This window comes from Ursus maritimus, unplaced genomic scaffold (assembly GCF_017311325.1).
Source record: "Ursus maritimus isolate PB19 unplaced genomic scaffold, ASM1731132v1 scaffold_2, whole genome shotgun sequence".
Taxonomy (NCBI): Eukaryota; Metazoa; Chordata; class Mammalia; order Carnivora; family Ursidae; genus Ursus; species Ursus maritimus.
Window position 1 is genome coordinate 257485 of NW_024424452.1, and position 24938 is coordinate 282422.

General features: G+C 62.8%; 1 long non-coding RNA gene across 1 annotated transcript; it reads right to left on the bottom strand.

Moving 5' to 3' along the window:
* Window positions 1–14094: 14094 nt before the first annotated feature.
* LOC103669921 lies at window positions 14095–17072 on the bottom strand. The gene is made up of 3 exons (XR_570429.2): window positions 16416–17072; window positions 15591–16202; window positions 14095–15114 (listed from the first exon to the last, which is right to left on the bottom strand). It is a non-coding gene; the product is annotated as an uncharacterized LOC103669921 (long non-coding RNA).
* Between the last annotated feature and the right edge of the window lie 7866 nt (window positions 17073–24938).

Here is a 24938-nt window from a genome sequence, read left to right on the forward strand (position 1 = left end):
GCAGGCTGGAACAGGACACACAGACCGAAACAGACGCTGAGAGAAGCTGCCTGCAGGGCAGGGGGGGGTGGGGGCGCGAGTCCAACGAGAGCGTGGTGCAGAAGCCCCTGCCCCTGGAGCAGAAGCCCCCCGTCCCTGGAGCAGAAGCCCCCTCTCTGGAGCAGAAGCCCCCATCCTTGTAGCAGAAACCCCCAGTCCTTGGAGCAGAAGCCCTCCCCTCTGGAGCAGAAGCCCCCCCCTCTGGAGCAGAAGCCCCCCGTCCCTGGAGCAGAAGGCCCCCACCCCTGGAGCAGAAGACCCTGCCCCTGGAGAAGACCCCAACCCTGGAGCAGAAGCCCCCGTCCCTGGAGCAGAAGCCCCCGTGCCTGGAGCAGACGCCCCCATCCCTGGAGCAGACCCCCAGTCCCTGGAGTGGCGGCATTGCAGCCGTGACAGCGCTGGGCTCTTGGAAAGGAACCCAGAGAACAAAGACCTGCTCTTACAAATAAAAAAATTCAATAGTAAAACGGATCGGGATGACAAAATTGAAGAGATCTTCTGGAAATAGAGCCAAAGGGCAAAGTGATACAAAATTAGAGAAAGAGAGTTTTTAAACTGTGGCTGACAAGGTTGGAGGCCCGATATCCGAATTAGGACTTCAGCAAAGGGAACAGATAACACAGGGGGAAGGGAACCACTGCAGAAATGATTCGGGAGAACTCCCAGATGTGCCGGATGCGACCAGGGACAGGGGGACGCCTCGGGCCGCAGCCACCGCCCGGGCTCGCTGTTCAGTGCCAGGCCCCCTCGTGGGAGGGCCCAGTAAGAGGTTTCCAGCTTTTTGACAATGTGGGAAGCTACGAGACAGATGAGGTGTCCAGAACCTTGAAGGAAATTTTTCCCACCTGGAATTCAGTCTCCAGCCACACCATCACTGGTGCGCGAGGCCCACGGAAGACCCGTACCCGGTGGGCATCCTTCCGGTCACGTGGTACGCGGACATTCTCACACACTCAGCAACACGCGTGCTTTACACAAATGAGCTGATGCTACAAGGGGACAGTTCTGCAACTTTTTTTAGATTCAAGAACACGTCCTCGACAGCGTTCTTTGTCAATATACCAGTTGTGTTCATTCTTCTTATCAGCCGCATACAATTCCTTCCCGTGGATTCTTGGGACCCATTTAGCCATTCCCGCTGACGGGCTTTTCATCTGGGTTGGTATTTATCCCTTTTGCCAGCACTTACAGGGCTTGCCCAGGAACCCATCAACGTTTGGGCTGGATGGGTGCCCACACACTCAGACGCCACGAGGAGGGACAGACACGGCCCCCCAGGCCCAGGGTGCTGGGACGGGTCCATTTATCTGCACCCTTGCCCGAGTGCCAGGAGGCACGTGGATTTGGACGACCCACCCGCACACTCTCTTCCTTTCCGAAGACCCCAGCCAAGCCTCAGAGGCTTGGAGGCCCCCAGGTCAGTGAGGGAACGGCCCACCCCTGCGATCCCCGCCCCCCAGGCAGGTGAGCTACGTCTTCTCTTGGGCTGGGCCTGGGAGCAGGTGGTTTTGCCAGAAGCCAGCCCTGAGCTGTCACAGGTGACACAAGGGACAGCGAGGGCCAGCACCCTTCCGGCCCTGCTCATGCCACTATCCTCCGTTGCAGGAATGAGCACCGAGGAACGACCGGCTCGCCCAGGCCGCACAGGCAGCAAACGCTGGGCGGAACCCAGGTGAAGGCCCTCTGCAATGCTCGCCATCACAGCCCCGCGGGGTGCAGGGCATGCTGCCCTCCATCTGTCTCTCTCCGGGGGGGGGGGTGCAGAGCGCCCGCGGCACCCCGTTTCCAACCTGGCTCCCGTCCCTCCTCAGCCAGGGGCTTAGCGGGGGCCCCAGAGAGCCCACCAGCCCTGCTGCCCCTGCAGACCCTCGTCAGCGCCACGAACCACCCGGCCCGCCCCGCCAGCTTTGTAATGGTTAACCGGAGTAATAAAGGCGGCATAATGCGGTTTTTGATCCCTTATCGGCACCACCAAGGGCTGTGAAGGCTGTGACTGTCTCCCTCCGGCCCGACCACCCTTTCATGTGCAGCCAAGCGGCTCCAAGGGGAGCAAGGGCTCGCAAACGAACGCCCTTTGCCGGTGCAGATTTCGCGGTAAAAGTAGATTAGGGAGTTCCTGATCAGCTGTTCCGTGTGTGACAAGCGGTGCTGCGGAAGGACAGCGGCCCGGAGTGCTGTCCCCTCGTCCGAGGCCTCCCTGCCTTCCCCGCGCACGTGAATACTTTCTGTGCTTTGCCTCCAGCCGGCGGGCGCTACCGCGGGGACAGAAACGCTGCGGGGCTGCCCGCACCTTTGATCTGCCTTCGGCACCGTGAATGCTCCGGAAGGCAGCCTGTCCGGGCATCAGACCCCGGGCCTCAGTCCCCACAGTGCGGCGTCCCCGGACCGCTCTGTGACCGCGCGCGCGAGCACGCCCGCACACAGGGGCCGGTCGGGCCCGCTCCATGCCCAGCGTGGGGGCCGCCGGGACTCCTCCAGAAGTCCGAGGGCCCCTCCGCCTGCCCCGCTCACTGAGTCGTCATGGCTGGGGGACGTCTTACCTTCGGTTCCTGAGAAAGCAGTCAGGTCGCACTCCCAAGTGCAGTCAATTATGAATATACTTTACAAAAAAAAAAAAATTCCAGAAAATGAGGGCCCTGGGCTCGGTGATGGGATGAGGCCTGATGCAGGAACGTGGCCTGAGTGGGACCGTGAAGACGTGAAGGGGCGGATTCTCGCGGGGCACCCTGTGTGGGGTCTGGGGGCCTCGGGGCTCCTTCTTTCCCTCTTAGGGCCTGGTTCTGGCTGCTCACGCAGGGGCCGCCCCAGCCCTGGGGGCTGCCGCACGGACCCTCTCATCTTAGGAGACCAGGACCCGCCCACTCCCATTTCGGCTGAATCTGTGTGGTTCTTACAATGTCCCACCTGCACTCACATTGGGCTGTTTGACGCTGTTTTGCTGGCCAGCTGAGACCGTATGGGTCTCAGGTGTCTGGGTTTATTGTTCACTCACTCACTCATTCATCCACCTGTCTCCCCTTTGAAGGGCGTCTGCACCAGCTGCTCGGGACCCTCAGGTGGAAACAGGGACACAGTTCCCGCCCTTGCAGGACTCACGGTCTGCTGGCCCAGGAAGGTATGGAAACACGCTATCCTGATTCGGGTGTTTCTATCTCAGCCCCGATCCCCAAACGCTGAGGTTGGCCAGAGGGGCAGGTAGCAGGCTGACGCTCCCCTGGGGAGGGGAGGAAGGGGAGGGGGCTCCTCCCACAGGCGCAGCTGTTGGGCCCCGGATGTGCGGTGATGGGGGTGGGGCATGGACAGGACAGGGAGGTGGACACACCTGTTCTAACCGCAGTGACAGTCTTGTCTGGGTCCCCAGGATTAATCGTGCCAACCAGAGTTGCTTGTTTCAGGGAGACAAGGACTGTGGGCCTCGTGTCCCCTGGAACACACAAGCAATTGGTGAATAAATGGGGTGTGTGGTGTGTGGACCCTGCCGCTTGATTTGCTGGGCCCACCCTCCATATGGCCCAACATCAGATGGGCCTGCAGCAGCCCGTCCTGGCTCCCTCCGTCTGGAGAAGACTGGGGTATGCCCGCAGAGCAAGCCCGGGGGTACAGAATTTACGGGGAAGGCCACAGGGGCAGGGATCCCGCAGATGGACCGTGCCTGAGTCTAACACTCACCAGGCTGCTGGCCTCCCAAAACGCTCCTAGTGGCCTGGAGAAATCAAACAGCCCAGCTCTCCCCGCACTGCCTCTGGGAGTAAACCCGGCTGAGACAGGACCCTTGCCCAGCAGCCAGTGTCCTGCCGTCCAGCTGCTACCCACCGGCTGGACGGTCCTAGGTGAGCTCCTCAACTGCTTTGACCCTCAGTGTTCAAACCCTGAGGTCCGTTTCCACTTAAAGTTGGTGGGTTCCAACCTTTTGATGGGTGAGGTCAGTGCTCAGAAGGCTAGTCCCCCGAAGGACGTAAGACCCAGGCTGGGGGAGCCGGCAAAGTGACAAGACCTTCCAAGCCCTGCATGGAGGCTGGGCAGGGGGCAAGCAGAACTTGCCAGTTCTACAGATGGAGAAACTGAGGGCTGCCTGGTAGGACACGAGGAAGGCGCCAGGGCACGCAACCCCTGGAAAGCACTCAAAGCTAAAAACAGCCATCTCCACGAAGAGGATGGGATGTCTTGGGTGAAGATGTGAAAGTTCACTTGAAGTTCGCTGAAGCTTTCGGTGCCCGGGCCGTGAAATCGCTTCCTGGGGCCGTGGGAAAACCGCGGCCGAGCAGAGAACCAAAGGCCACTGCGAGGAGCAGCTTCCCGGGGTTGGAACTCCGGGCAGGCCGGCCGGGGAGGACAGCAGAAGCGGTCTCTCTGACGATGCAAGAGGCCTGGGCCTGGGGGCCGGCATGGGGACCCAGCAGGGAGGGGGCAGGGCATCCATCCCCCCAAGAGTCATCATGTGAGGGGCCAGGAGGGGTGGTTCTGACTCCTCTCACCTCCCTTTCCTGGGCCCACATGGTCACCTCTGACATGTCCCCCTGCTCCCTACCGCCTGCTGACGCGAGTCCAAGGTCTTCCCAGGGGCCTTGCAGGACGGTCAGGAGCTGGCTGGGCAGAGGGGAGGGAGGCCTGCAGGCGTGGGAACCATGGAGCACGGACCCAAGGGAGAGGACATGCGGTCAGAGCTGATAGGAGATGAAGGGCCATGGGCAGAGGGTGGAGGGGACACCAGAGGCCGGGGGGGGAGGACAGCCACACAAGGGGAACTTCACGGCTCTGGAAAGCCCCCAGGCGCGGGGCTTTGCAGGCTGCTGGCGGGAGACCCAGGGAGGCAGGCTGCNGGCTGGAAGGGAAAGGCGAGGGAGGTGGGTGGGTGGCAGCTGTGGGGCGGGGAGGCCTGGGGCGGGGGCCCCTGCGGGCTGGGCTCGGGCGTCCAGGAGGAAGGAAGGAAGGCTGCATGCANCGCCCGTGTCGGGACACGCCAGCCACAGCAGCCCCTGCCCCATCCCCCACTCACAGCCAGCTCTCTCCTGACACGTCCCGGATTCCTGGCTCCACTCTGCTCTCCACCGTCTCACTGCTGCAGAATGGGGCAGGGGGGCCCGTGGGACAAGGGCTCCTTAGGGTCTCACGTCTGCTCTGTGACCAGTCCAGTGTTAGGCTGTGGGGACAGAGCAACACGTCTTCAGCATGGAGGGCCTGGGACACGAGGCGGGCCCCCAGGGAGCAACCAAACAGCAAAAGGAGATGGGGCATGTGCCAACTGTCCCAGCAAGAGTGGAAGGCTCAAAGAGCCTGGGAAGAGGACCTGTGTGAACCTCGACAAGCCCCTTCCCCTATCCGAGCCTCGGCTTCCTTGCCCGAGCTTGTTACAAGGATCATCTCAACAGCAACACTAGACATAGGTGCTTTCTATGGGCTGTGTGGATGGATGAGTGGGTGGGTGGATGGACGGACGGACAGACGGACGGACGGATGGATGGATGGATGGATGGATGGATGAGTGGGTGGGTGGATGGACGGGTAGATGGATGGATGGATGGATGGATGGATGGATGAGTGGGTGGGTGGATGGATGGACGGACGGACAGACGGACGGACGGATGGATGGATGAGTGGGTGGGTGGATGGATGGGTGGATGGATGAATGGATGGATGGATGAGTGGGTGGGTGCATGGAGTCCACTGCTCGGAGTCCCATGACAGAGAGAGGTTCTGACTGTCCTGGTCACTGCTGGACCCTAGAGTCCCAGTCCCATGACAGGGAGAGATTCTGACTGTCCCAGTCACTGCTGGACCCTAGAGTCCCAGTCCCATGACAGGGAGAGATTCTGACTGTCCTGGTCACTGCTGGACGCCGGAGTCTCAGCCCCATGACAGAGAGAGGTTCTGACTGTCCTGGTCACTGCTGGACACCGGGCTGAACTGGCCACAGGGCCTCCGGCAGCCTCTGCACGGGGGTGTCTCTGGTGGGCTGTCTTTCCTGGATTCCAGGCCCAAGTGTCGTTCCAGATGGAAGCCAGGGCCTACGGCACCAGGGCTGCGGGCAGAGATGGCTCCGTGGCAGACACATCCACGGCAATCCCGCAGGTGTTTAGGGCAGAACAAGGCACCCGCTATGCTGGGTAACTTTACGTGTCTACTTGGCTGGCCACGAGGGTCCAGACATTCGGGACGCGTCACTCCGGGTGCGTCTGTGAGGGAGTTTCTGGATGAGACAGACATGTGAATCGGCGGACGGAGTCAGGCAGGTGGCCCTCCCCAGTGTGGGTGGCCCTGGCCCAATCCACGTGGGCCTGGATAGAACAGACCGCTCGGCGGGAGCCTGGCGGTTCTGTTTCTCTGGGGAGCCCTCACGAATGCTCCTGCTCCTTCACCGCGTCCCCCTCACCTCCTCTGTTAAGGGGAGTAAGGGTGTGGGTCCAGGGTCAGCGGGGACCTCTCATCCTCACTCAGGATTACAAACTACAGCTGACCGCAGCTCCTGGGGCTAAAAACAACAACAACAAAAATCCCAAAAAAACAAAAAACCAACCAGAAATGCATCACCCAGATGCACCCATTGAAATTTAATTTGATTGAAAATCAGTGAAATTAGAAAGCCGGTTTCCAGGACTCGGGTCAGGGCTGGTGGTGGCGGTGGCAGTGGACAGCAAGGACGGGGGACCCTTGAGCATCATGAGTAGCTCCGTTGGCCTGTGCTGGCCTAGCCTATGCCCCCATACCCCCACCCCAACCACTGTGGCCTGGCCAACACCTGTTCGAGTGCCCAAGCAGAGCCCCTTCCGGGCTGCAAGCAGGGGGCCTCGGTCGGGGGGGGGGCCTCTGCACCAGCCCCATGTATGACCTTGGGCACGGGGTTCCCCTCTCTGGACCTCAGTTTCCTCCTCTGAATACAGGGTGAGACTCCAGTCCCCGTTCCCAGGACAGAGAAAGCCCGTGGCTCCCTGGGCGCATGGGCGGGGGGGCATCATCGTCACCGGTTCTACATCAGGAAAAGGAATCAGTGCTAATGGTCCCAGGCTCCAGGGCTGCCCCACGCCCTGCTTCTGGGGAAAGACAATAGGACAGGAGGGCAGGGGCAGGGGACGGATGCCAGCAGGGTGGAGGCCCCGTCCGAGGAGCTGAAGGATCCCAACAGGGCAGCCCAGCCCTTGGTCGGGTGAAGCCAGCCGTCCCAGGGCCAGGACCCTTGGCACGGAGAGGCGTGGGGACAGGAGATGAGGGGCTTCTGCTGCCAGGGCTAGGGCGGGACAGCCTTCTTGAAGGAGCAGGAAACAGATGGTCCGACCAGGACGGTCTCTCGGGCCTTCTGGGAGCAGGGACGGGCCAGGAGGAGGGAGGAGGCCCTGCCCGTGCGGACACGGTGTTGGTGGGGCTCCAAGCCAGGTTCCCCCATCCCAGCAGGCGCTCGGGGCCATCTCCGACCCAGCCGGCCCCCGGGCGTCACGGTTGCCCGGGCTCAGGAGAGTGCGGCCACGAGCAGGTGCAGAGGGGCCAGACGCTCAGAGTGGACCGGCCGGGCGTCCTGCGATGTCCTGGCTTGGTGGAGATCGTGGGCGTGCGGCCTTCCGTCCACGTCCACACCGGCCAGGGGAAGTCTTGGCCTCCGCCCCCAGCAGAGGCAACCAGAGGACGTGGGAGAGGGGCTCGGGGCTGGGGCTCCGCACAGCTGGAAGAAGGCTCCCAGCCCCGTCTCCGGTCACGAGGGCACCTGCCGGCCGTGTGCAGCGGAACACAGACAGCTCGTCCCAAGGGGTCAAAGGCTCCCAGCTCCCCACTCGCCAGCCCTGTGATGTCGAGCAAGTCACTCATCTTCTCTGGGCCTCAGTTTTCCTGTCTAGGAAGTGGGCGGGTAACACCCACCTCCCAAGTTCGTCGGGTACAATGAGTGGGGGCGGGCACATTGCCGGAATGTAGAGAACAATAAACACCATTTCTTTTCCGTTCCAGAAGTCTGCAAGAATGGCCCTGGGCAAGAGACACGACCAGGTCATGTATTGTAAAGGCCCTCTGGACACCAGAGGGACCCCAGGGTCCCATGCAGCCCCCTAGTGCAGCCTCCGTGAGATCCCCACACCCACCCCAAAACGGCATGGCCAGGAGAGAGAAGGCCTGAGTCCAGCCTTCCCCCACACCGCCCGGGCCTCGGACACTCTGCCCTCTGCCAGGACCCCAAGCCTGAGGGGGTTGTCCACTTCTCCAGGGGGATCTCCCTGGCCTGCCCCTGTGCGAGTCCCTGGCCCCTGGCCCCTCAGGCCCCTTCCCCAAGGTCTTGGAGGGGTGGCCGGTGGGGCCACAGACGCAGGGAGAAGAGAACATCATTTGTGATGACGCACCAGGCAGGCTGTGGTCCCACCGACAGAGGTCACTGCCTCAGGCTCCCTCCAGGGCCTCCAGACCCTACAAACTGGGCGTCAGGGGAGACACAGCCTCCTGGAAGACCACCCCGGCTGGCCAAGGGAGGACAGCACATTGTGGCTGCCCACAGGACCTCCCTCAGGTGCAGGGACACTGGGCCGGCACAGAGAAGGGGCACATGGGGCACTTGGGGCCCCCACAGGCCCCGAGGACACTCCCTGCTCAGCTCTGTTCACGTCCCTGCTGTTGAGGCACTCGGGGTGGGGACCCAACCTCAATGGACCCCTCAGGAGCCGCCAGGAGGAGGTAGGAGGGCACCTGGACAGGACACCTGCCCAGTGCCGTGCTGGCCCCTCCATCGGCCTCTCTGAGCTGTCCCCTCATCTGTGAAACAGGCCATCCCTAGAAGAGTGGGTGCCCACAGGCACTCATCACTCTGGCTGCAGCCCCAGGGCTCCTGCGAGCACACTTTGGACTTGGGTTTCCTGGTCTGTAAAGTTGGGGAAAGTGACCCCCCCAAGACCCAGCTGCAGTTCACAGCAAACCAAAGACTAGGGTAGGGCCGGGGGCTCCAGGAGAGGCAGCCTCATCCCTGGGCCCACGTTGTCCCAGCCTGTGGCTGCGGCTGGGGGCAGAGGACATGGAGGCCGGCGGGTGACCCTATCAGAGCCCCCTGCCCTGCGGGTGGGGTCGCCCTGCTGGCTGGCAGCCTGGGCTCAGCCGCCCACCACCCCCCAGACAAGCATCGTCAGAAGCTATGGGTCACGGACGGGAGGCACTGAACAGGTGTAAGAAACAGCATCTCGGGACCTGAGGGAGGTGTTGGGACGCATGTGCCCCCACAGGCCAGCCTCTGAGGCATTTCTGGCCGGGCCTCCAGGGGTGGCTTTCCAAGTGCTGGATGCTGGCTCGTGGCCCCTCCCATCTCAGGGTGCTTCTCAGATGAGCGCGCCCCCCCCGGCCCCCTCCCTGCCCGCGTCCTCCTGGGTGCCCAAGTACCAGGCCCGCCTCGAGAGTGGGGGCTGGAGTCTGTGACGTCAGAAGACTGCAGCTTGTCCTGCATCCTGGGGTGGCTCTGACAGCAGAAATATGTCAGAAGGCGCGAGTCCCACGTGGATGGCAAGTTCCTCCTGGAGGTGCCGAGGGAGGGGCTGCTCCAGGCCAAGCCCCGAGCCCCCGAACCCCCCACGGTTTGCCATCAGCCCTTGGGGTTCCTCGGGTGTGCAAACATTCCCCCCACCTCCTCGTCCTCCATCACACGGCGTTCTCCCCGCATGCGTGTCCGCGTCCAAATCCCCCTTGTACGGAGACACAGTAGGTCGAATTAGGACCCACCCCACTCCAGCACGACCTCGTCTTAACTAATTACATCTGCAGTGACCTCGCTTCCAAATAAGGCCCCGTTCCGAGGCCGAGTGGTTAGGGCGGCAGACATGAAGCTGGTGGGGCACAGCTGGCACGGGGACGGCAGTGGCCTCTGTTTCCCAGGGTACTCAGTCCTCAGGAGAACCGAGACAGGCCACAGGAGGGTCCGGGTCGGGCTCCCCAGAAAAGAGGTCTGGCGGCAAAGCCCACGGGCACGGCCACAGGGCAGCACGACCGAGGAGAGCCAGGCGGCTGTTCCGAATGACAAGCAGCCGGTCATCAGCCCCGTTGGACCCCTGGTCTCACCTGAGGACAGGCAGAGACGAGGTCACCCCTGGCTCCCTATCTCCCGGGCCTGCTGGCGACACGGCCCCCAGGGTGTTAGCAGACCCGGGGAGGCGGGCGCTCTGGGTCTCGGGAAGGGGAGCAGGGCAGGAAGGACAGGGCTGCTCCAGGGAGAGCCCACCCCACATCTGACCGCACGCACCATGGTTGAACCTCCAGCTCCCCGTGGCCCCTCCAAGCCCCTCCCCCCACCCCCTTTTCACCACTCGCTGAGCTGAACACAGGCCAGGCTGAGGGCAGGGGTGCCAGGCTCCCCCAGCCAGCAGGAGGCCCCTCCTCACTCCCACCCCGCTCACAATGACCCCGTACCCCTCGTGCGGGGCAGGGGGTGCCATGGCTCCTGCCTCTGGGAGCTCCCTGTGGTATTTGCAAGTCCCCCGAGGACAAGGTATGGAGATACCAGATAGATGGCGTCCGGGAGCACCTGTCAGGGCCCCCCAGGCCTACCATGCTTTGCAGACCTGGCACATGCGCGAACCTCGCGTCAGAAGAGCCCAGACGTGCAGGGACCCCAACAGGTGAGGTCGCTGAGGCACGGCATTCGGACCTGCCAGGGTCCCACCTCAAGAGGGCCAGCGGGAGACGTCCAGCCCCAAGCAGACGGCAGAGGGTCATCGCCTCCGGCTCCTCCTCGCGAAGCCCGGCTGCGAACTCTGATAACAGAGACGAGGAGGGGAGAGCTCCAAGTGTGTAGGGGGTGGGGCGGGTGGGAGCCCCGCACTGGAGGGGTGGCTCAGGGAGGGCGCCTTACACGCCCCACCCAGGGAACGTGAGGACCGAGGCCCGCAGCCAGAAGGAAGGGGTCGTACCGCAGCCCCCGGAGCCCAGCGCCCCCATCCTGGAGAGCCCCCGGACCCCTCAGGCCAGACCCCCTCCCACCAAGAAAGGCCAGGGGGCTCCAGGAAGGGGATCCCCACATCACACGCGGCTCCAGCACCACAGGCCCTCGGGGGACCCGCAGGGGATGCCCCAGGGGCACGAGATACACCGAGTAAACCCAAACCACCACAAAGACTGAAAAGGAAGACCTCACTGAGGCCACCGCCCAGGGCATGGGCCGGGACCGCGCACGAGCCCTGGACCGGACACCACAGGCTAAAATCTTCACCAACCGTCCAGGGTACCGTGGAAAATCACACCCCAGTGAGAAAGACAAGCCGCCAGCTCCAGCCCCAGGGCCCCGAACCTCTGGGAAAGGACGGCGAGGCAGTTCCGTGCCCCTGGAAGGGTCAAGTCAAGACAGGCGTCAGCGGGGGCCGGCGAGGCCGGGAAGCAGGGGCTTGCCCCGAGAAGGTGCTGGGCGCCGGGCGCCCCTGCCGCCGCACACACGTGTGTCTTCATCCCCAGACACGCACCGAAACCGCCCTGTCCGTAAGCGTACAGGGGGCGAATCCACGGTGTCGGCCAGGGCAGAGCCTGCACGGAGGGGTCACGAATGGCCGCGGCTGCACACGGCGCGCGGAGGGACTTCATAAACACCGCCCGGGTGATGGGAACCAGACACACGGAGCACACGCCGCCCGGGTCTATTTATGTGAAGTGCGAAAACAGTCAAAACCACGGCGTGATGACAAAAGTCAGCGGACGGGAGGGGAGGAGGCCAGGCCGGGGCGGTGGGCCCGTCCCTCCCCTCCACTGCCTCGCCCCCCTCCCCCATCTCCTGCTTGCCTTCTCCCCGCCCGCCCCCGGCCCCTCCTCTTTGGGATCATGGCAAAGGCCGCGGTTTCTCCAGGGAAGTTGCCTCACTGGGCGAGGACTTTTTGAACCAGACTTCAGAGTGGAATTTTTTTCTCTCAAAATAGAGAGGAATTGGCTGTCCAGCAGTTAAAGATAGACTCCTGTGGCAAGGCCAGGGTCTGACTCCCTGTCCCAGCTGACCGAGGAGAGGGGCGTGGAGGCCTGGCCCCACTGCTCCGGGGGCTTCGGGGCCCTGCCCTCCCGGTTGCCGCTGGCGTCGAGTCAGGTGGCCAACACCCCCCCACACAGGCTGGGGGCCTCGAGGAGCCAGTGGGAGAGCCGGGTTGGGCTTCTTGGAGGAGGGGGCCAGGGAGGCAAAGTACACTGGTGAGCAGAAAACGGCTGGAGCTCGGGAGGGCGGAAGGGCAGTGGTGGGCAGTCAGCTTGGGGCCACGTCGGGTAAAGCCTGAACACCAGCTCAAGGAGGTGCGTCTTACATGTGGACAGTGGGGGTCATTGAAAGACGTAGAGCGAGGGTGGTGCATGAGGGGAGCCTGCCCGAGGCACAGGTATCTGCTCAGAGTGGGGTCCAGCCTGGGCGTAGAGGGCTGGGGTCACGGGAACAGCCGACCAGAGCAAGGCTCTCCACACCCCCCACTCCGGAGAGAGCAGGTGGGGCTTCTGTAGACAAGCCCCGGTCCATCATGGGCCGCCTGTCCCTGGGGTAAGGGCCACACCCAGCCGGGCACAGGGGTCCCCGGCCACCTAGAGAAGCAGCAGGCCACAGGGGCAGCGGCCTTAAGACCAAGGACAGGCTCCCAGCTGCCATCCCAAGTAAGGACAGGTTGTTTTCTCAGGAAGCCCCGGCGCACAGGCACTGATGTGGAATGTGTGTGCGTGTGTGTGTGTGCGTGCGTGTGTGCGTGCACGTGTGTGTGTGTGCATGCGTGTGTGTGTGCATGCGTGTGTGAGACAGCACATCCCCACCAGGGGCCCAGGTGGAGGGTGAGCCCCCTGTGGGCCGTGTGGCCCACCCTGAGCTCGGCGCCCCATGGGCTGTGCCCACAGGGCCTTGGGGTTCCTCCCCCAGGGCTGCACCTGGCAGGGGCCCAGGCCTCCCTGCCTGTGCTGGCAGCCCTGCGGGGGCTCTGACTCACCTCTCAGGGCCACTGCTCTCCCAGTGCCAGGTGGGGAGGTGGCCGTGCACCTGCAGGGGCCCTGAGCCCCCAGGAAGGATGCACTGGAGTGACGACAGGTCCCCGCCTTGCCACCTGTGTGCCTCGGGGCACCGGCTTCCCTTCCCACCGCGAGTTCTACCCCCGGACCCCTTGGCTTGGCTTCTGCGAGCCCCCAGCACTCCACCTTCTCTCTGACGGGAAGGAGGTGATTGGTTAGACCACATGGGCTGGAAGGCAGGGGTGGTCAGTCTCTACTATGCAGCAGGGCTTGTAAATGGAGCCCTAGTGGGACGGAGGGGCCATGCCCCCTACGGCCATCCCGAGCCCGCGGTGCCCGCACACGCAGAGAGGGCTGCTGGCAGACACGGCCGCCCCTCCCGGGCGTTACTTCAGGTCGCAGAGCACGCCATCCACGTGGTGGGGAGGAAATCGAGGCTCAGAGGTGAGGGGTCTCTGCTCAGGGCCGCACATTGGCAAGAAGAGCAGGAAGCATGCAACTGGACTCTACCCCCCAAATCCAGGGCCTTATGGTCACTGCAGTGTGCAATAATGGCCCAGGATGCCCTGTGGTAGTTTGGGGGCACACGTACCCAAGGGAAGCTAGGAAGGAGAAACCGAGGCTCAGGCAAGGGTCCTGAGGGCACTGTGTGCTGGGCAGTGCTGGGGACCACAGGGGAAGGTCCTTGTGCAGCCTGACTGGGCACTGGCCCCAGGCTCAGCTCCCGTGTCCCCATTAGAGACCGACTCTGCTGCCCACGGGAGTCACCCAGGCCCCCTGCCCATCACAGAACGTCTTCCCCGATGCCCCAGGCAGACCCGTGCAGGTCGGCAGTTCAGGGGAGAAGCCTTGGCTTGTAGCGTTGGCCAACCTCCATGACGTGAATACTCCCAACGTGGCCGGTTTCGTGCTACCGGTGACGTCCCCGAGGGCCGAATCGGGAAGGAGTGCCACCTCCCCCTGCCGGTGTGCTAGCCAGACGTACCTCCAGCAGACGTGGGGTTCGGAGCCACGGCCCAAGACCCAACCCGGACTTACACCTACCTTGTCAAATAAGGTTTTACTGGAACACAGCCGTTCACTGACATATAAAAATCACTAATTAATGCTGTAAATAAATGTCGTAAAATAATGAGGAAGTGATGTGTTTTAAGTATTTATCAGCTCTTTTAAAAACAACTCGGTGGGGTAACGATTATACAATAAACCACACGTATTGGCAGTATACAGTCGGGACGCGCCCTGCGCTGTGTGAATGTGGCCCTTGTACACACACGTCTGCGGACCCGTCCCACGATACAACACGGAGCATCTCCATCACCTCCACGCTCCGTCAGGCTGCACTTCGGGGGTCGATACCAGCAGCCTCGCGTCCTTCGAAACCGGACTTCTCTCGGGCCGCACTTACTCTGAGTTTATCCGTCACGCCGCTGAGCACAAGCCAGGAAACGGCCGCACGAGGACACTGTCTATACCCACCCCTGACGGGTACTCGGGTATTTGGACCTCACAAATAAAGCGTGAGCGTTCATGAACAAGTCTGTAGTTGCCGTGTCCACGTTCCTCCTGGGTGAAGAGCGGAGTCACGCGGCAGGTGTCGGGGTAAGTGTTCTAAAAACTGCCAAACCATGTCCCAGCGTGTGTTTCTCTTCACGTTCCCACCAGTACCATATCAGCGTGTCTCCGCGTCTTCGCCAACGCTCGGTGTGACCCTCTTAATTTTAGTCCTCCTGTCTCATCATTTCCCCAATGGCCAATGACGTTGAGCACCTTTCCATGTGCTTATTGGCCACCTGTTTAACGTCCCTTATTCTTGGGGTGTTTGCATTTTTATTATCAAGTTCTGAGAGGTTTTATATGGTCGGGATACACGTGGTTTGCCGAGATTTTGTTCCGGGCTGTAACTTGCTTCTTGTCCCCACAACATCGTTTGGAAAACTGAAGGGTTTTACTTTTGATAAAGTCAATTTATCAACTTTCTCTTGTCATGGGTCATGATTTTGGTGTCATACCGAAACGATCTTTGCCCAGCCCAAGGTCACAGAGCCATCAGTCCCTGTCACCGTCCTACTTGCCATCACCACCCAGGACCGAGGACGCAGCTGGCGTCTACCCGGGGGCCCCACTAATGATGGCAGGGCAGGCGCCAGCCGCTAAGGGAAGGAGGTCGATCTGCGGGACAGTAGATGGCAAACATTGAAGACGGAGCAGCAGCCCTGAGACCTGCTCGCACTCCCTCTTCCCTTCACACGCTTCTAGCGTCCAGCCCGCACGCCCCCACCTCCCCCATGCAGAGGGCCGCACCCTCTGGGGCTGTGCCTGCCCCACTCAGCATGTCTCCCCGTCTGTGCCTGTCCCTCTGTGAAGCCAGAGCTCAGAACTCCTCCAGGTCGCAGGGCCCCCCTTGCTCAGGGTCTGGGGAATGCCAGGACCCAAGATGGGGCAAGAACCAGCTGTCTGACAGGAGAAGGGGAAAGGGGTGGGCGACCAGCTGGTGTTTTGAAAGGATGTGGGTCCGCAGCTCCCAGGGGAGAGAAGGAGGATGGGGGCAGGCCCACGGCCAAGCTGCCCCTCACTCTGGAACCCCTTGGGCTCCGAGCCTCCCTCTCCTGCTCCCCCTGCCACCTCCAGACCACCCTGTTACTCACTCAACAGCTGCAGGACGGGGTGGGGGCTTTTGAGGACCGGCCCCGGGCCTTACCACTCTTCCCCAGGAAGAACCACATGATGCCTCGGTCCTCCCCTCTCTGGTCCCCCAAACAGGTCTTCAGAGAGAGCGGGCAGCAAAGGCCTGCTTTGAATATCAACGTTCTCCAAAGATCAAAAAAAGAGAAAAGAAAGAAAGGTATTTTGGAAACATCCGATGTGCCAACTAATTAAGTGTCTGATTATTAACGAGCTCCCTCCCAGAAGAAGGGGAAAAACAGCCAGGTTCTTCAACCGCCCCCGATAAAATCAGACAGAAAGAGCTTCTTACACCAAAAACACAGGCAACAAAAGCAAAATAGACAAATGGGACAACATCAAAAATTTAAAATCCGGCAAGGCAAGGGAAACAATCATCGGAGTGAGAAGGTAACACACAGAATGGGAGAAAACACCTGCTTCATATCCAGAACACGGGAAGAACCACGACGCAGCAGAACAAACACCAATAACCCGATTTAAAGTAGCCGAAGGACTTGGACAGACGCCCTCCAAGCCCGTGGAAAGGGGCTCGGCACCGCCGATCATTCGAGACGGGAAGATCAAAACCATGGCTACGGTCACAAAAATGGAGATAACACGTGTCGGCAGGAACGCGGGGAGCGCGGGAGTCTGCGCACTGTTGGTGGGGGTGCAGCGGGGTGGTCGCTGCCGAAAACAGCATGACCTCCGGCAAAACTGAGAAACAGAACCCCCTCTCCTCTGACCCGGTGACCCCACGTCTGGGCACGTGAAGGCAGGTGTCGAAGAGGTATTCCCACACTCACGTTCGGAGCAGCACAGTACCGGGAGCGGGAAGCAGCCCACGTGGCCACGACGGCGAGTGGAACAGCGGAACGTGCTGTAGAGACACACGGAGCGTCCCTCAGCCTGAGAAAGGAAGGAACGACCCCTGCCGCATGGGGACGAGCCCCGAGGACGGGAGGCGGAGGAACACCAGCCAGACAGAAGGACGCGCACGGGGACCCCACTCACACGAGGTCCCGGAGCCGTCAGACTCACAGACAGAGTAGACGGCGGGGCCGGCGCTGGGGGAGCGGGTGGGGGTCCGTGCGTCACGGGGACAGGGTCTCCGTGCGGGGGATGGAAGGTTCTGGAGACCTGTTGCCCTACAATGTGCATATAGATAACACTACTACACACTTAAAGATGATGAAGATGGTACATTCATGACACATGGGTTTCTTGTTTTTACCACGGTTAAATTTTAAAAAAGTGAGAGAGTTTCTTCTTCCTCATCCTGAAACCCGGATCTCCTGCGATGGGTCCCAGCGGTCACGAGAATGAGGTTGCGTGTTCGTGGTCCTCTCAGCCACAGCAGGAGTCTGAGGTCCCTCCCTCATGCCTCATCTTCGTCCTGCTGCACACAGTCTCAGGAAAGCTGGCAAACACCCGTCCCCTCGTCCGTCTGTCCATCCGTCCGCCCACCCACCCGCCACCCAGGCACCCATCCAGCAAATACTCACCAAGTGATTGTTCTGCGCCCCATGCTGCTCCAGGGCAGGGAGCGCGGGGGGGGGGGGGGGGCAGACGAGTCCCTGGTTACGGGAGCTCCCAGTGGGACGACGGAGGTGGGGGCGGGAGAGACAGAGGCCGAGAAAGGATGGGTAGAGAGATGATGCCAGAGAGATGGACAGACAGACAGATGGTGGACAGGTGATGATAGATAGACTGATGATAGACTGATAGATAGAGGACAGACAGACACACAGAGAGAGAGACAGATGATGGATAGACAGATGATAGAGAGACGGACAGATGATAGGCAGACGGGCAGGACAGACAGACGGACAGGTTGACGTGCTACATGGCACGAACTATAGCAGACAGGCTACTCGGATCACAGGAACGGGTGGTGACTGTTTCTCGAAGTGAAATAAGGCGAGGGGTGAGGTGGTGAGGCGGCCTCCCCAGAGAGGGGGTCCCAGCCTTGCCCAGAAGGAGGGGCCCCAGCGAGGGGCTGAGGGAGAGGCTCCCTGAGGAAGGGGGCAGGGCTGGATCGGGGCAGGCTGGGGGCAGGTGGAGAGGGAGGCAGGGCCGGTCCAGGGCCTGGCGGGCGGAGGGGCCGCGCACAGGTGAGCAGGGCCCACGGGACGCGCAGGTGGAATGAGGGAGGGGAGCGGCCCCTTCCCTGGGGCTCCGCACACCTCACCACGTGACCGCAGGACGGCCGGCCCAGGTCGGCTCCTGGCCCCACAGCAGTCTGTCCACCTGGGCACTGCCCTCACGTCGTCAGAGGGCCCCCAGACACTGATCCGTTCGCCCGTGCTAATCCAGGCTCAACGGGGGCCCGGCGCTTGGGGGTGGTCCTGGCCCAGCAGAGGCAGGAGCGCTCACCTGCAGGAGGGGCCCCCGGCCCTCCAGCTAATCCCCCTGCCAGGCCGATCAGGTTTCCCGCAGCTCAGGCCCTGCTTTCCCAGGGCCGAGCGCCCCACCAAGGTGCTTTCGGGACTGTCCTGACAAGCCGAGTGTGAAGGAAGGGAGAAGCGTCCCCGGTCGGTAATTATCCCGGATTAGCACAGCGGGCTCCGCACAAGTGCCCTGACCCTCGCAGCCCACCTCAGCCAGGAGAGGCGGGAAGGGTCTGCCCGGCCCCACCCGCCCCAGGCCCTGTGGCTGACTGGGAGAATGCAGGGTCCTTGGGGCAGTGGGCAGACGTCCCTCCCACCAGGGAGACGCACCAGGCTGAGGGCAGACCAGGAGGGAGCAGAGGGGAGCGGACACTGGGTTGTCCCTTTCTCTTTCTGAGCAGGACTCCATGGTGTGGATGGACCACAGCTTGGTGGCCACTTGCCCATCGGAGCACGGCTGGGGTGCTCCCAGTTTGGGGTTGCAGAGCAGAAAGCTGCTGCGGGAATGCACACATGGGTTTTGTGAATGTGCAGGGGTGAATGTGCTGGAATAGGGCTGCGGAGTCTTAGGGCAGGCCCACTGACCCGGCCAGCACAGGAGATTGCCGGACCTCCAACAAGGCTGCAGCGGCCTCCCAGGGAAAGGACGGGGTGTCTGTCCTGGACGCAGACACTGTATCTCAGAGCATCATGGAGATCCAGCCCCAGAGGCACAAAGGGGCTGCCTGGGAGCTGCGCTCGCTCCATGGCTGTGGGGAGCAGGTGGGGCCAACCTGCACCAGGGACAGAGACAGGTGCCGTGTGGAGGAAACAGCCCCGAGGAGAGAGTCTGCTCGGGCTCCTGGAAGGGGAAAGTGCGGGCAGGGCCTGGCCCCAGGTCCTTCAGCACAGGAGACCCCACTGGGGGCCTGGGGTTCTGTTCTGGGGATTAACGGCAAGCCTGGCCCTGTGCTGGAGCTGTAAACGGCCCGCCAGCTGCTGATGAGGTCAGGAGCGGAGAGCCTCGTGATGGGACCAGCGCCCTTCGAGGAGACCCCAAAGCTTGCCCGCTCTCTGCTCGCGGCCGGCAAGGACACACCAGGGTCCACCGTCCACCGGAAGTGGGGTCTCATGGGACACCGGACCTGCCTGCACCCATGGTCCCCGGCCTCCAGCTTCCAGAACCTGGAGAAAGCCTGCAGACTGTGGTGTCCTGTTACAGCCACCAGGACTCAGACGGAAACCACCGGAAACCACCGGAGAAGGCTCCTTCCTGTCCTGCCCGCCCCCAACAGCGGGTCCCTCCCCCTCACTCCTGCTCGTGCTCTGAGCAGACAGCTGCTGGGGCTTCGGGGCACCTGAGTGTGTGTTTAGGATAATTGACTGGGTGCCACCCCACCTTTCCTTTGGGCTAAGGGTGTTCGGGGCTATTTCTGCTCTTTTTGTTGACTGTGGGATGGAGCGTTCTCACTGATGGTCTCTGTCCAAATCCCTGTGGTGCCAGGAAGAGCCAAGGGAAATGAGAGGCCACAGAGCCCCCCACGGCAGAGCCGCCCCAGCCCGGCCGGTCCCCCGGGAGGGCCCACACAAGCCACCCCAGCCCTTCTCAGAACCCAGGAGCCGCGGAGGCCCAGACTCGGGGGCCAGGCTGGGAGCCCTCCACCGCCTGTGTCAGCCCTGCCTGAGCCCAGGCCAGGGAGAGAGGACGGTGCCGAGGCCTGGCCCTCTGGATGCCGTCTCTCCGCCTGGTGCTGTGCTCCCTCCCCATCTCCCCAACAGCCTGGACCCCATGGCCAGCAGAGGCTGGGTGTGGGGGTGAGAGAGACACACGAGAGGCTCCTGGCCCCCACGACACCTCTATCACCTGCTTTCCCCGGAACCGCAGGGAGAATGCGGGACAGACATTCCCGGAAGTGAGTGAGGTCTGGCCCTCAGAGAAGCTGGTGCCAAGAAGTGACAGTCAGGGGGGAGGGAGCCAGGTGGGAGCACCAGTCAGGGAAGACAGAGAGCTGGCCGAGGGGCCAGAGGGGCGCCCAGCCCATGGCCACACCGGGGAGACCCCACGGCCAGGCTCCAGGGGCTCTTCCTAGCCCACCCACATCAGGGTACCAAGCCCACCCAGACGCACGGATCTGCAGCACCCGGGCTTGGGCCCCGTCCTGACCTGGCGGAGGGGGTGGCCCCGGGCCAGGTGCTGCTCTGGTCTGCTGAGGCTGGCCTTGGGGCACTCAGGAGCCTGGGCTGACCGGCCCCACATGCTCTTCCTTCTCTTGGGCACATGAGGGTGTCCCGCAAAGGCTCTCTGCTTCCACCAACCGACGCCAGCCAGTGCTGGTTTAGCACCAACTGTATACCAGGAGGTGTGCCCTGTGCCTGCGTGTGGGGATGTGAGGGGGGGTGAGGCCACGTCTGTCCCTCTGGGTAGGACCACCCCCACCCCACGCGCCAGGATCATGAGGGGCTGCCGCCCCCTTCTCCGCAGGACTTGAGACGGGAGATCATCCGTGGGGCACAGCTCCCAGGGCACAGGTCCCAGCACGGGGTCAGATGCTCACCTCTCTGGACCTCAGTTTCCCCATCCGTGCGTTGCAGGCCTGAATCATGGCCGCAGCACAGGCTCGAGGAGAGGACAGACGGACAGGAAGCCACTGCGATGCTGCGGCCAAGTCCCACGGGCGCTGGCTGCCGTCCCTGTCGGCACGTATTCCGTTGAGTCACGCTCAGTGGCCCGCTCCAGCGACTTGGGAGGCCCCTGCCACCTGCCATCTTCCACGTGGCCGGGTAAGAAACTTTCCTCCTGGCGAGAGAGAATTTGACCAAATACCTTCCGGGGCAAAGGTGATCCAAAGCCCTTTCAACACTTGGTAACGTGCGGTGCCAGCCAGGAACTCGTGCAGTCTGGACCACACGGGCGCCGGGAAGCTCTGGGCCCAGACGCTGGGGGAGCACGAATGGAAGTTCTAGAGCCTGGGGATCCTGGGTGCCTGCTCTGTGCACGGAGCACTCGCTGGGCGTTGTGCTGCCTGGGAGCAGGGTCTGGCCTCACTTCCCAGATCAGACAACCGAGGCACAGAGAGGTGGACACTTGCCCCGGACCACACAGCCGGGGCTGCGTCGGGGAAGCGGGACCACCGTGCACAGATGGGGGCTCCGTGCAGGGACTAAAACTATGAGCCATTGCAGGGGAGGGGAGGGAAGAGCAGGGAAGGGGCTTCGGGGGTCCCAGGAAATCACCAACCAGCTGGTCATCTGTGGAGCGGGATCTTATCTGGGGACAGTGTCTTGACAGAGGTCATCCAGGTCCAATGAGGTCATGGGGACCTAATCCAGCATGACTGGTGTCCTTCCAAAAAGGGGAGATTGGGACACGGACATGTACGCAGGGGGGAGGCCACGTCAGGCCCGGAGGGCTGCGGCCGCAAGCCGAGGGGGGCACCTCCTCCCCGTGCATCTCAGCGGGAGCGCGGCCCTGGGACAGCCGGTCCTGACTTCGGCTGCCTGTCGTCGAGTTGCCCCAGGAGACAGGCCACCTGCTTTGAGGTGCAGGTGCGGGTGGACTCCTGGAGCTCCCGTGGAAGCCGGAGCCGCTGAGAAGGCTCAGGGAGGGCCTCGTCCCCGCAAAGCTGCCCCCGGGGAGGCGAGCCCACCGCCTGATGCTGGGGACCAGCAAACCCTCCGAGAGCCCCGGCCGCCAGGCTCCCCCCACCCCGCCCTCTGCACCCCACACCAGCTCCCCGTGGGGCCGACTCCATGCTGGGGCCACACGGAGAAGGGGTGCAGTCCCGCTCGGCCAGCTCGACACCCTTAGCCTCTGCTCCTGGCGCAGCAGGGGCTGTGGTGTGCCGGTGTGTGTTTGAACCGGAGAGATGGGCGCCGTGCAGACATGCCAAATGTCGGGTCGGTCGCTGAGCCCACCAGCCCTCCCAGACGAGCTCCCGGGCTGGGTGCTGGGGACGCAGAGTGGGCCCAGCGGGGGACCCCAGGCCCGCAGTCCAGGGCGCTGCATGCCTGCCCCTCGAGGAGAGCGCCTTGTCTCCAGGGCTCAGCCTGCTTCCTTCCTCCCACTTTATTTTAAGCCCAAACATTAGGAACATTTTCAAAGATGTAAAACAATGCTATTCTTCTTACTGTTTTTTTTGAGAATATAGTTATTCTTCTAGAAAATGTTACTTATGTTAACATGTCATGGGTTTAGTGCTGTTCATGAGAATTTCACGGAGTCGGATTTTTATCCCCATCTCAGAGATGAGCAAATAGCGACGCCTCCCCTACCCTTTGTGTGACCTTGGTATGACCCTGCTGTGACCTTGGCTGTCGGTCCCGTCTTGATCCTTGACCGCATGCCCAGGTGTCCTCTCTGCCCCCTCAGCCCCTCTTGCTCTTGGCAGGGGAGGTCTTGCCAGCACCTCCCGCCCCAGCCCCGGTCAGAGGAGGCCGGGGGGCAGTGCGGCCAAGGTGGCTGGGACGGCAGGAAGTTTTGCTGGAATCCCATTCCAGTTGGCCAGAGGCAACTCCAGTTGGTCCAGGGAACCCTTGGCTCCATCCGCCTGGAATCCTGCCCCTCTCTGTAGCTCGGGTCCAGGCCTGGAGGGGCAGCCAGCCACGAGAGGGAGAGCGGTCCGCCAGGCACGTGGCCCGGGAGGGGCCGGGAGCTCCCACAGCAACAGAGGTTCCGGAAGCTTCAGGCCCAGGGTTCTCCATTCCCCTTCTGCAAGTGCCCCTGGAGAGCCCCTGGCATCGCTATCCCCTGAGAGCCTAGGGTGTCTGAGCCCCGGGACCAGGGGCACATCCCTGCCCAGGGAGGATGCACCCTCCACGGCCGCCCCCAGCTCTTTCCCGTCAGTCATGCGGGCCGGCCCCTGGCCGCTTCTGTCTGACTGCTCGCTGTCAAAGGCCAGAGGCCCGAGCTGGAGAGACTCCCACCTCCACAAGCCTGTCGACCATCGCCGGGGCCTCCCTCCTCAGGGCCGGGGCGTCCTCCGTGATGAGGCCAGCAATGCCAGCTTGGGTCAGTACCCCAGCGCCCGCGGCCCTGATGCCCCAGGCTGGTCAGCACACACAGACCATCCAGGCCTGTGAGCCATGTGGTCCTCACTGTGGGCGTGCTCTGTGTCCCGCCGGGGGCCAGCGGTTAGGGACCGCTCTCCTAGCAGCTCTCTCTGAGCACGGGCTGGGCCCCACACGTCAAAAACTAGCATTTCCCGGGCTCTCGGCTTCGCAAGGCCGTCCACTATCGCTACAGCTCCAAGAGAAGCCCAGAACACAGAGACTCCAAGAAAGGGCGGGGGCGGAGACGCAGGGTCCTGCCGGGCACATCCCCCGCTCCTCTTCCCCTCGGGGTCCTGACCCAGCCCCCGGGTCTCGTGAACCACAACCTCTCCTCTCCTCCTGCCCCACCCCGCCTTCCTGAGGGCCCTGGTGTCCACCAGCACACCCTTGTCCTTGATCTTTCCCGGGAACCAGCCTGCGGCTTCTGCGTGAAGCAGTCGACACACGGGGCGGGGTGGGGGATCCCACAGGAAGAGACACACCTTACCCCACCCCCCGAGAATCCACGAGGCCGGCGGGGAGGCCCTCCGTCTGTGTGGGTGTCCACAGCGGTTCTCAGTTCCACCCTGGGACCCTGCGACCCTTGATGACCTAGTGAGGACCCCCAACAGCTCCTGAGGGGAAGGCTGTGCTCCGTCAGGCTCCACGGCAGAAGTGAAACCCCCGTGACACGTGAGCGGGAAGGGCCGCGTGCGAGTCTCCGCGAGGTCTGGCCGCCCTGCTGTGGCTCGGCACGTGATCCTGGGAGAGCCCCACACCTGCGACAGGCCACCATCACGGTCGCCTTATCTCCCAGATGCCCGCGACAGCCTCAGGGAACCCCCAGGGGTCCCTGGCTCATGCTTTGAGAACCACATCCTCCTCTCCTGCCTCATGGCCGCGCCACCCAGTTGCCTCGGTTCTGCCTCCCTGACGGCTGGCCTCGACCTCTCCCTGGAGCTTCATGTTTCACCATCATTACCCTTTCATTCCTTCTGCTAACGGCACATTCCTTCCATATTTTCTTCTCCAAGCTCCTAAAGGAGAGAGTCCATTTGGCCTGGCTCTTTCTTTTTGAGCCGGGAGTGCCCACTTCCAGCCCCGTGCCCACCACGTGGGGTCATACAGCAGAGAGAACCCCCCCCCGCCCACCCAAGCCCCTAGGAGCCCGGGCCGAGCTCCACCCTCTGAGCCAGGAAGGGTCACTGCAGCCTGGGGGGCCCGCTTCTCCTTGGGGAAAGGAGGGCACTCCTCTGGTCCCTCGCCAAGGCCTGACAGGTGATGCCCTCAGGACCCGGGGCTACCTCTCCCCCCAGACCTGCCCCTTCTTTGAGGGCATCTGTGCCCCGCAAGGAAAGGGCAGGTGCTGGGAGCCCACGGAGGAGGCAGGGCCAGGAAACGCCCTCCACCAGCCGGGACAGGGCCACAGAAGGGTTGGAGAAGTTGAGCCACGTGCCGCCAGGATGCCTGAGCTGCCCAGGCAGGAGCCTTCGAGGGAACAGCCCAGGCCCGGCCCCGGACTCCAGGCTGTCACCTCTCCGAGCCTCCGCGTGCCCTCGGCCTGCCTGTCCTGCAGACTCTCTGGCCGTGACGGACGCACTCTGTGTCTGCACTGCCCAAGACCGGGCCGCTAGCCACACTGGGGACGGAGTGTTTAATGTCACTTGACCTCAATTAACGGAGGCTTGAAGGGCTCCCGGTGGCTCCCGGTACCCCCCTGGAAAAGCTGGTCCTCGCGGTCATGCAGTGAGATGCGGGCACAGAGCCAGGCCCTGAGGGGCTGCTGGTGGCCACCAGTCCTGTTCCCGTGTCACCCGCCCTGTCACACGGCAGCCCGGGCTTTGGTCCAGGGGGTCTGACGGAGGGCCGCAGGGCCAGGCGGGCTCAGGATGCCGGCCGGCTAATCCTGGGGCCGGGGGGGTGCTCTCTCTT